The 12,236-nt window shown below is 42.8% G+C and overlaps 1 protein-coding gene across 5 annotated transcripts in view; it reads right to left on the minus strand.

Moving 5' to 3' along the window:
• Positions 1–1,542: 1,542 nt before the first annotated feature.
• CDK14 (cyclin dependent kinase 14) overlaps positions 1,543–12,236 on the minus strand; it is a 684,789-nt gene continuing 674,095 nt past the window's right edge. For all 5 annotated transcript variants that reach the window (XM_027540218.1, XM_027540220.1, XM_027540221.1 and 2 more), the window contains one exon: positions 1,543–4,927. The gene's annotated coding sequence lies outside the window, so the exon portion shown is untranslated. The remainder of the gene's footprint in view (positions 4,928–12,236) is intronic.

Raw genomic sequence — 12,236 nt, forward strand, 5'->3', positions numbered from 1 at the left:
TGTGCCTATTATCTCCACCTTGGCTACCGTGAAGTCTGCCTCTATGCCAGGGGTCCCCAACCCTCCCTGCAAACAAGCCCGTGACGTGTTAGGAAGCCCACCACAGCGGGTGAGTGGTGGGTGAGCTGATCAAATCTTCATCTGTCCCTCTCCATCGCTCCCCATCACTGGTATTACCACCTGAAACATGTTTCCCTCCCCACCCCCTCAACCCCACCGCCCCTGTCCATGGAAAAAAATTATCTTCCATGAGACCGGTCCCTGTTGCCAAAAAGGCTGGGGACTGCAGCTCTACCCACTCCCCGTCTCAGAACCCGCTGGGGAGGCCAGAACTGTGTGGAAACGTACGTGCCTTTGACATAGATGACTAGATGCTTCAGGGAAACAGCAAGGGCATTTGAGGGCTGGAAATGCAGTGCTCTCATGAACTCTTGCAGCATGCAATTCACATCAACTGAGAATACTTAAATTCGGTTCTGTGACAGTGTCAGCTTGTGGGGGCTTATAAACCATATCACAGGAGTTATTGGCAAAGGAGCCAGGGAAGGGACACCTGAAGTACCTGCTGCTGGTGGGTGAGGGTCTGCTCAGGGGGAGAAAGCCAGGGGTCCAGCTCCTCTTAACATGAAATATGAATTTTGATATTTTCGCTTCACGGAGAAACATTTAATGATCGCCCAACTGCATATCTAGAAGTTGATGGCTCTATCTGGTGTGAACTTTATTATCAATTCATGGGGATTTGTTTGGGGTTATGAAGATCCAACAGGAAAGAGGAGGTGGTGATAGAAATGAGACTGGCCTCCCCAGGTGGCACGGTCCTTCCCACTGCAGCGCCCAGCAGTGCTGGGTCAGGTGCGGGCACCCGCTCCGCAGGGTCCACAGAAGTGTGCTCTGTTCCAAAAACAGTAATGCCTCTGACAGAATGTCAGCACGTTCAGGCTTTGATTTGTATTCAATGGAGGGTAACCTATTCACCTTTCTCCTTTGCCTTTATCAATCCTAAAGGAAATCAACCCTGAATATTCATTGGAAGGACGGATGCTGACGCTGAAGCCCCAGTACTTTGGCCACCTGATGCAAACAGCCAACTTGTTGGAAAAGACCGTGATGCTGGGAAAGACTGAAGGCAGGAGGAGAAGAGATCAACCAAGGGTGAGATGGCATCACCAATTCAATGGACATGAGTTTGAGCAAACCAAGCAAAGGGAGAGTTTAACAGATACCTGGAACATCCCAGCTAACTCACTCCTCCGCACATCCAAAAGCATGTATACTTGGTCTCTTATTTGCACTATTCTTACCCCCCCCCCCTTTTTTCTTTTTTTGGCCACACTGTGTGGCTTGTGGGATCTTAGTTCACCAGTCAGGGATTGAACCTGGGCCCCCTGAATTGGAAGCTGGGAGCCTTAATCACTGACTGCCAGGGATGTCCCTATACTCTTTAAGCATGGTTGTACCTAAGAGTTTTTAAGATAATGTTTCTTTGATGGAATATAAGGTGTTATTTGAGACTCACCAAGAAGATGTCCCAAGAAAATGTACAGAGATTCTGCTATACTTTATTCCATACCATGTTACAAGAAAACAACAGTGACAGCTGACAAACCATTACGTCTTTCATAATACAGACAAATTACAATTGGTAACAAATATGCAACATGTATTATTCCATTCTCCTTTACTATGTGTCATTTTGAAGGACAACAGTTTTCTGAATGATGCTAGCTCATTTCTTAGGTACCAACCGCCTGTTAGGAAGTACACATTTCAGTGTATCATATATATATATAAAAAAAAGATAAAAGAAAAATTTAAAAAATCCACTCCCAACTAGAGACTTTAGATTTCGTATGTGCCTCTAAAATATGCTGCTATAGGAAGTGACTGAGGAGACTGCTTATTTGATTTGACTTTGTTTGGTTTGGTTTTTGGTGTCTGAGAAATTTACAAGGCAGTAGCATGTATGGTTTCCTCTGCCTACAAGCTGGGAAGAGAGATGGAAGTTCTATGCAATTATGCAGCATATTCCTATGTATAAGGGGCAGGCAATAATCTACCCCCGTATGTACAGCCTAAACATCCTCTTATATAACAAAGATTACAAAACCAGTAATATTCACAGATGATTATCTTGTGTAGACTCATTACCTAAGGTATTGATCACACTGGCTATCATGTACACACTGAGGAAAGGATACCAAGAGACCGTGCTTTCTGCAAGCTTGGCGGCTCCTCAGAGGACTCTTCTCGTCAGTCTTGGGAGGTAGGAATAGCTTCTCACCCTTGGGTCACTGGATGGACAGCCATTCCCACCTTATACCCCTGTTTTGTTTGTTTGTTTGTTTGTTTTTCTGAGTACTGCATACATTTTGTTTTTCCACGTCCTGTGTATCTTGTATTTTTAAGTCAACCAAACTCTTCCTTCAAGACAATGGAAACGAAGTCCCAGGTTTCCTTTCGGAGCACTGTGTGTGCAGTCGTGTGGATATAGCTACCATGCTAACATGTTCTAACTATTCCAGCTGTTTGAACTGAAGCTACTCCTTCATATAAAAATATCTCACAAAACATTCCAGTGCTTTCTCAACAGAATAATCAATCTGCTCATGAACACAGTCTGGAGTGATTTTCACGGCTGTCCTCAGTGAGAGGAGGGGAAAAAAAGGAAAAGGTAGTTGCAAGTGGGAGAGGAAAGAGAAGGAAACTTTGGATGTCCTGTACCAGCGGCAAGCAAGGGGAACCAGAAGTCTCCTAAGTGAGGCCCTTCTGAAACACGTCACTGTAATAAAACATATTCCTTCTACTGAGAAGTATCACATTTCATTTTGCAAGAGAAACTGTCAGTAATAGGGTCATAGATCTGTGCATAACTTAACATTTCTAACTGAAGTCTTTAAACATTAAATATCTTCAAATTTTCAAGTTAGAAAGCTTATTATGTAGCAAGACTTCATCATCAGTTGCCCTTGGTTTAAACTTCATTAAGTACAAAAGCTGTGCCTCTCCCGCAGAATGAATAATTCAAACAAATCACAGGAGAGGCTTGTTTTCTGATTGCAGGTCAAGTTTTCTTTCCATGTTTACTTTAAGAAATCCTAACGTAAATACACATTAAGTCAAAATCCCTCTGCAGACTTCCAAAGAGTTGGAATGTGTGGAAGAAGAATAGGAAGGAGTTCTAGGTGGCAAAGATGAAACATTTGGATAGCCTTGGATAACTTTTCCTCTCTTTAAAATCAAGCAGTAAATGGCTTAGCACTTAGAAGCTTACAATGATTGCTACTTTGGGGACGAGATGGACTGTGACCTTAACATCTATCCTCACATCCCATTCCAGGGAAAGTACCGTTTGAATGTTAAGAAATTCTGGGTCAGATTTCCTATGTGTACTGGGTTTGACCACAGAAAAGCTTTTCCTTCACCTGATGCGCAAGGCAAAGTCTTTGTCAAGCTGGCTGGTAATTCCTATTCTTGACCCAAGAAAGTGCTACTCTCCTAACAGGAAATGTAAAACAAGGTACACGCCGGGATTTCCATAGGAACTGGTGTCCTGAGGAGCAAGGTTTCAGGCTCTAGATGAAGCTTCCTAACTTCCCCATTAGCCTGTGTTATTTGGCATCTGCAGCAGGGGCTGCCCCACCAGGAACAGATCTGTGCCAGGCAGCGATCCCTGTGGATCCAAGTCCGCATATGCAGTCCACATCTCGCGCCGTGTCACATATTCGCCTTCATCCTCCAAGGTCTCTCAGCTTCTTAAACAAGGGAAGCCGGGCCTTTCTATTCCCCACCCCTTTCCATCTTTAAAGCAAGACTCCTGCCTTGTTTCTAACACCTGCATCCGTACAGTTATTCCCGGAGACCATTTACAGTTAGGGTACCCAATGATGCCTTCCAATCAGCTTGGAATGTTTAAAATTAAAAAAAAAAATGTGGTTCAAAGGTGCTTTGGTGTAAATGGGAAAATTTCACACTCTGGATAACTTGGTAATCTGCTTTTTCAATGTTGACTAGTAAAGACAGTATTCGGGGCTCATCCAGAAGATATAATTCTTTTTGCACCCACGATTTAAACGTTCTGTTCCTCACTTTTCACCATTTAGAAAATACAAAGCATAACAAAGTGGATGGAAAAAATAAGATGTTACAAGACCCAGAAAACATGTAAAAAGTTACCTCAATTTCCAGAGGTTCAAAAGGAAGCGATTTATCCCTGTCTTTGTTCTTAATGTTTCCTATTTGTTTCTTCACTTCCAGCCTGCTCGGAGAACAGTCATGCTGTGTGGTTTGAAAATGCTAAGCAGATTCCGATATCGTATATAAATGTGCAGTTGTTTCCGAGGGGGGGGAAAAAAAAGCACATTTGCAAACGTTCTCAAAAGGGAAGAGACAAGTGGTGCTCCACCGCCAGAGACTAAGTTGTCAAGTCAGTCAGAGAACATGGGTTTGCTTCGCTACAATTTTCCTTCCTGGTGGCTGCAAAATGTGCACTGTTCTCAAAGAAAACACACATTGTTTTATGCCACTGTGTGGCTTTCAAGTACAGACATTACTGAAGAAGTGTGAACACCGAGTGTGTTGTCTTAATGTATTTAAGACACGGCTGGTGAAAGCATAAAAACCTTTACAGAGACGCCGCGGTGCAGAGGGAAATCAAACAAAATCAAACACAAAAGACTGAAAAGAATACATGCCATGTATCAGTAAGCAAAACTTAATCTTCACATAGTTCTTGGAAATCACAAGGTATCCAAATGCGTGCAAGGTTTTAAATAAATTGCGGAGAAAACAGGGTCTTGCCAGCTTCAATTTTCTTCTAAGTGAAATCCACCCCAGGGAGTGAAAGGAAACTGATCCATGAATCCCTTCGTATTATTGGCCACTTCATTAATTTTTTTTTTCTCCCCAGAACGATGACAACTTAATCCTGGAAGGAGGAAAAGAGAAAACTGTTATATGTTAAAAAACAAAACAAACAAATCTTACAGCATTCTTTTTCCAAAATCACACAAGACATCGAAAATGCTCAGGCCAAAGTGAGCCTGTCCATTTTTTCCCCACAGCTACCTTGAGCATTCTCTTTAGCCAAGACAGTTCTTATAATACGATAAACAAATGTTCTGATTGCATTTTCTTCCATTAAAATAATTCAACTCCATGAATTCAAATGGTCTAACCTCCTCTTGGATTATTTAGAGAAAAAGAAATTCAGCAAATCTCCTTCCCCAAGTCATTAGCACTAATACTGGTCTTAATTAAGTGCCTGTGGCATCATACAGATCATTAAAAAGACAGATCGTATTCATTTTTTGGGCACGAAATAGAAAAATGGATCACATTCTTTCTTTTTTCCTTTTAAATCCAGCTGCATGTAAGTCCACGGTGCCGACTATCAGACCTAGTTTCAGCAGAATGAAAATTGGCCAGCATGACCTGAATTGCTAGGCTCTTCCCACCACCCTGCATACAACTGTGGGTTTCCAGTGATGCCTGCTTAAATTTGGTAACTGCTTCCGAATGGAACGTGAATCATTCCAGAAGAAAGGAGGAATGTTCACTCTGCTTCTCTCTCTGTTTCTTTTTGGCTCTTCAGCATTTTCATTGAGTTTCTAGGATAGGAAAAGAATGTCTTGCTAGGAAGGGTGAAAAGAAATGCTGCCAAGGTCAAGGCACACAGCCGAGAGATTCTATCCATCTCCATGGAGGCCCAGGACCAACTCATTATCTCAGTAGAGAAGCTGGAGGTCACCTGTCCCCTTCCACAGTGCCACATGGTCCCCTTCCTGTGCAGACAGGACCCCACGGCCCCTGTCGAGACCTCATAGTACAGTTGCCCTACCGTGTCATCCTGAATGGCACGTCCTTGACCAAGGAAGCAGAAAGCTCCCATCTGACAGTGAACAACCATTAGAATAGTATCCTTTCTGCCCTCTACTCATCCCCCTCCCCCCACCTACTATGAGGATTTTTAAAAGGTTAACTTTCCACCTTGTTTTAAAAATTGACATGAAATTCATATAACACAAAATTAACCATCTTACAAGTGTACAACCCCTGAGTTGGGAAGATCCTGTGGAGAAGGAAATGGCAACCCACTCCAGTATTCTTGCCTAGAAAATCCCATGGACAGAGGAGCCTGGCGGGCTACAGTCCATGAGGTTGCAAAGAGTCGGACACGACTCAGCGACTGAGCATGCGAGCAGAGCATGTAATTAACTGGCACTTAGTGCCTTCACAACGCTGTGCAACTGGCACCTCTATTTAATTCCAAAACACTTCTGTCACCCCCAAAGGATAGCTTATATTCTTTACTTATACTTCTTGTATCCTTTACTCCCATTCTTCCCTTGCCCCCAGCCTCTGGCAGCAATGAATCTACTTTCTGTCTCTACATATGTACCTATTCTGGAACTTTCATGTAAATGGAATCATATAATATGTGATGTCTGGTTTCTTTGACTTAACATAATGTTCCTAAAGTTCACCCATGTTGTAGCTTGTCCCAGTACCTCATTCCTTTTTATGGCTGAATAATATTCCATTATATGAATATAAGACATTATGTTTATCGATTCATGAATTGATGTATATTTGGGTTACTTTCACCTTTTGGCTATTGTGAATAGTCCTGCTATGAACATGCACATACAAATATTTGTTTGACTCCCTGGGTAACAATTAGAAGTGGAATTGCTGGGCCATACAGTAATTCTGTTTAGCTTCTTGCTGCTGCTAAGTTGCTTCCGTCGTGTCCGACTCTGTGCGACTCCATATACAGCAGCCCACCAGGCTCCCCCATCTCTGGGTCTCTCCAGGCAAGAACACTGGAGTGGGTTGCCATTTCCTTCTCCAATGCAGGAAAGTGAAAAGTGAAAGTGAAAGTGAAGTCGCTCAGTCGTGTCCGACTCTTAGCGACCTCATGGACTGCAGCCCACCAGGCTCCTCCGTCCATGGGATTTTCTAGGCAATAGTACTGGAGTGGGGTGCCATTGCCTTCTCCGTTAGCTTCTTGAGGAACTGGCAAATCATTTTCCACAGTGGCTGCAACATTTTATAATCCCACCAGAAATACACAAAGGTTCTAATTTCTCCACAGCCTTGCTAACATTTGGTATTTTCTGTTTTTTTGTGTGTTTGCTTTTTCTTAATTATAGAAAAACTAGTGGATGTGAACTGGTATCTCACTGTGATTTTGATTTGCATTCCCCTTATGACTGGTGATGCTTAACACCTTTTCATGTGCTTGTTGGCCATCTGTATATTTCATTTGAAGAAATATATATTTTTTCTTTGAATGAAATATTCAAGTCCTTCACCCATTTTTAAATTGGGTTGTTTGTTGTTGAGTTATAGGAGTTTTTAAAAAATATATATTTTGGATGGTAATCTCTTGATTTGCAAATATATACTCCCATTCTGTGGGATGCCTTTTTAGTGTATTGATAGTGTCCTTTGGTGTACAAACATTTTAATTTTGATGATGTCCATCTTATCCATTTTTTTTTTCTTTTGTTGCTTGTGGTTTTTTAGTGTGTTAGTGGCTCAGTTGTGTCAAACTCTTTGTGATCACATGGACTGTAGCCTGCCAGGCTCTTCTATTCATGGAATTCTATCCAGGCAAGAATACTAGAGTGGGTTGCCATTCCCTTCTCCAGGGGATCTTCCTGACCCAGGGACTGAACCCAGGTCTCCTGCACTGTGGGCAGATTCTTTACTGTCTGAGCTACCTGAGAGGTCCATGTCATATCTAAAAATCCATTGTCAAATCTAAGGTCATGAAGACTCACCCCTATTGTTTTCTTCTAAGAGATGCCAGTTCTTCCAGGAGGCCTGTCCACCCTGGCCAAACAGGAGTCGGGGTTTGTCCTGACGTCTGCTTGCCAAGACAGAGTTCCGACAGCCACACCCAGGTGAAGCAGTCATTACTTGGCTCTCCTCCACTCCACCACTTTTATTGGCAGAATGCAGACCTGGCCCCCAAGCTGACCTTCTGAATTAGAGACTTCTTGCAGTGTTCCTGATGTGTGGGGGCATTTACTGTGGGGGAGCGCCTAGGAGCGTCACTGTGTTCCTGAGTAGGCTTGGTTTTGTTGGCCATCATGTCCCTAGAGCATAGCCCAGATCCAGGGCAGGTCCTCAGCAAACAACTGCAGTTTGAACAGGAAGGAGAAAGGTAGACTTGGAGACCCTGGGAGTGGAATATGTTCTCAGATGTTACACTCCCCCTGGCACGGTGACGGGGGACAAATGCTGTGCCTCTGCTGTTGCTTAAAGACCGAAGGGCTGGGAACAGAGCAGGCCATCTCCAGATACCCTGCAGGCTGAGAAGCCTGGGTCCAATTAACACCTGCCTATAGGCTGAACTTTTTTTTTTTTAAACTCCATGACATTCTATTTGAAAGAAAGAAATGACTTGATTTGCAGTATATTTGACTTCGGGCTTCCCAGGTGGCTGGAGTGGTAAAGAACCCACCTGCCAATGTAAGAGATGTACATTGTGTAAGAGATGCGAGTTCGATCCCTGGGTCAGGACAATCCCCTGGAGGAGGGCATGGTAACCCACTCCAGTGTTCTTGCCTGGGAAATCCCATGGATAGAGGAGCCTGGCGGACTACAATCCATGGGCCTTCTAACGAGTTGGACATGACTGAAGCGATGTAGTACGCACGCATATTTGATTTCATGTAACCATAAATTGTCCACAGCATGGAACTGTCCTACTGGACTGATTTCAGAGACACATTGATTGTTTGTGTCCTTGCCTTTGCCCTGATTCTTTGGCCATAAATTCTAGGAGAATCCTACGGACCTAACCCAGGGCATAAGCAGAGTTGGGGAATAAAGGATAAACATACTAATTGTAATTGTATAGTAAGTGGTGAAAACAGTGATGATGAAAAGTCTGTTACTTAGGTTGAGGCTCAGACATTCAATGGAAGGAGCCAATAATATGAAAAGAAGGGAGGTGCCCGTGAGAGCTAGACTCTTTCCCATCTCTATGAGAAGCTGAGCCCAAGCTGTGCCCGCTTCGCTGCCTGACGCTGGTCACCGGCAGCTCGGATGGCCATTCTTCATCCTTGGGCAGCATCAGCATCCATTTCAGATTTTAAGGACTGCATATGAGGTAGAAAAAGTCCCTAAAGTCTAAATGTAGTCATGCATTTGACAGGTGGGGATAGGGACGAAGGAGAGATGGCACACCGCATTCATAGGGAAGCAAGGTACAATAGCAAAATCCTGCCCTTACATTTATGCGAGAGATTATTCAAATGCACTGCACACATAACAAAAATGAAACTGAACATCAATGATAGGCTCAACTACACGCACATCAACTCCGAGGTCTAGAAACCATAAGATTAACAGATACCATTGGTATCCTGCTTTCTGTTTTCACAACGTTCTTTCTCTAGAAACGAATGTTTTAAAGCGGAAATTGTATTTTATTGATAAAATCCTTATTCAGAAATATCTACATAGAACTTCTCGGCTATAAATATTAATTAATTGGATCGCTGGTACCCATAATGCAACTTCGCTCTGACCCATGTGCCCTATGAACTAGATATTTTTTGGATTCAATTTTCTTTTTTTTTTTTTTTTTTTTTTTTTTTTTTTTTTTTTGTTTTTTTTTTTTTTTTTTTTTTTTTAATTTTATTTTATTTTTAAACTTTACATAATTGTATTAGTTTTGCCAAACATCAAAATGAATCCACCACAGGTATACATGTGTTCCCCATCCTGAACCCTCCTCCCTCCTCCCTCCCCATACCATCCCTCTGGGTCGTCCCAGTGCACTAGCCCCAAGCATCCAGTATCGTGCATCGAACCTGGACTGGCAACTCGTTTCTTACATGATATTTTACATGTTACAATGTCATTCTCCCAAATCTTCCCACCCTCTCCCTCTCCCACAGAGTCCATAAGACTGTTCTATACATCAGTGTCTCTTTTGCTGTCTCGTACACAGGGTTATTGTTACCATCTTTTTCTTAAAACCAACTGTCAGCGTCATGTGATGGAAGAGATGAAAAATGAAAATGAGCAGCCCCGCTGTGCAGGTGGGTGACCTGTGGGAGAGAGTCTGCCTGGTAGGGTTTTTACACGAACCATCAGACACAGACCAATTGATTAGATCATCTCATACCCGCCACCAACTAGGCTCAAGAGACTAATTAGAGAGAGTACTGCCTGCGCAGGCACCCCATTGACACCTAATTTGCTCAGCCAAAGCCTTTGGGGAAAATGTATTATCTCTGCAGCCGCACTTCATGCATTTCTGATTTGAGGCATAAGCAAGGAGCGCTTCATCACTCTTTTGAGCAAACTGAATGTAGAAGCCCTTAAGTGCTCAATGCAAGCAAACAGACCCAAATTAAAAACGGGCCAGGCTCTTTCTAATTCCCTCTGTGCTCCCTGTTAAATCTCTATGTGTACACACACACACACACACACCCACACACACGTGCACACGTGCAGTTTACATGCTGGCGGGACAACACAGCCCAAGGAGCCCAGCTCAGGGTGCCTGTACCAGATGGTCTTTCACTGGCCTCTTTACCCACTCGAAGGTTCTATGTTTGTTTTATTTTCCATTTTTTTTTAACCCTGCTGCACTGCCCCTCCACAAAGTATTCCTTTTTTCTACAGGAAGGCTCTGCCCCATTTTTTGCCACCCCCCCCCAAGCCTCACTGGAGAGAAGTGATTATTTTTCCTCCAAATTAAAACAACTGTAGGTTTTCCTTTCATCCCCTAAATTGTGAAGGGGATATTCACCAGGATGTATGTGAAGCTGCAGGGTAATCCACTCATTTCTATTTGAGGGTATTCTTTGTAAAGATGCCTAACAGAAAGGGAAAAAATTTGATAGGAAACTGCCTTGTGGTAGCAAAGACAGTACAGAATTATAAAATAGTTAGCCTCCCTTCAAGAAAACCAGTGTGTGCTATTTGACCATCTTTATCTTTTATCTACTTCTCATCTAGAACAAAACTAATTCCATTATTCCCTTCACTTCAAATGTAGTACCCAAAAGACCAGCATGTAAGGAGGAATTTAAAGATAGGTATATAATTAATCACATGCTTACAAAAAGGAAATAAAAATGAAAAGTTCAGGCAATATGGGAAAAACAGAGTATCTTTGTCCCAAATCTAGTGGCTAGAGGGAATGAATTTCCATAATGCTGGAATAAAATTAGAAAGGAAAAAAAAAAAAGAAACAGAACCTACTATGGTGTGTTCTGCTGCTGCTGCTGCTAAGTAGCATCAGTCGTGACCGACTCTGTGTGACCCCATAGACGGCAGCCCACCAGGCTCCCCCGTCCCTGGGATTCTCCAGGCAAGAACACTGGAGTGGGTTGCCATTTCCTTTTCCAATGCATGAAAGTGAAAAATGAAAGTGAAGTCGCTCAGTCGTGTCCAACTTTTTGACCCCATGGACTGCGTGGACTTAATGATTTTATGCCTTTCCACTCATATATTGGATGAATTATTTTACCCATGTGTTCTGGTAAATTACAATTCTGTTTTGGGTGAAGTCACTTCAGTAGTATCCAACTCTTTGTGACCCCATGGACTGTAGCCCATCAGGCTCCTCTGTCCATGGGATTCTCCAGGCAAGAATACTGGAGTGGGTTGCCATTTCTTCCTCCAGGGGATCTTCCTGACCCAGGGATCGAACCGGTGTCTCCTGCCCTGAAGGTGAATTCTTTACCTGTTGAGCCACCAGGGAAGCCTCCTTGTAATTTTCACATTTATCTTATTCTTAAGAATTTGATGAACATTTGGGGGGATCAGTTTCGCTGTCTACTTTTGAAACCAGCATTCACAGTTGGCCTAAAGTGGGCCTTCCAGTAGTCAGAGGACTCCAGAGGTCATTGGAGTGATTATCTTTCTGAAGGCATATGGAGAGTGGTTGTAGGGGAGATGTTTGAAAATAGTTAAAAAATCCGGGCCTCAACAAACACACAAGCACCTACAGAATTTCTTCTGACTTAATGAAAGAAGAAAAAAAAAAGACCAGAAAGCTTTTCTTCCCCAAGTACCATATTAATAAGATTCACATGAAAAATATCCAGGGAAAAAAGAAAAACAAACCAAAAACCCACCAGGCTGTGCCATTTTGAATTTGATTTTGCTTAAAATACTAAACTGAAACAATCAAATTAATCTTTTGTAGCTAATTAATCCTCCAGCAGAGCTTGCTACTGTAGAAAATTCAGTTCAGTTTAGTT

The sequence above is a fragment of the Bos indicus x Bos taurus genome, chromosome 4 (assembly GCF_003369695.1).
Source record: "Bos indicus x Bos taurus breed Angus x Brahman F1 hybrid chromosome 4, Bos_hybrid_MaternalHap_v2.0, whole genome shotgun sequence".
In the NCBI taxonomy this organism is placed as follows: domain Eukaryota; kingdom Metazoa; phylum Chordata; class Mammalia; order Artiodactyla; family Bovidae; genus Bos; species Bos indicus x Bos taurus.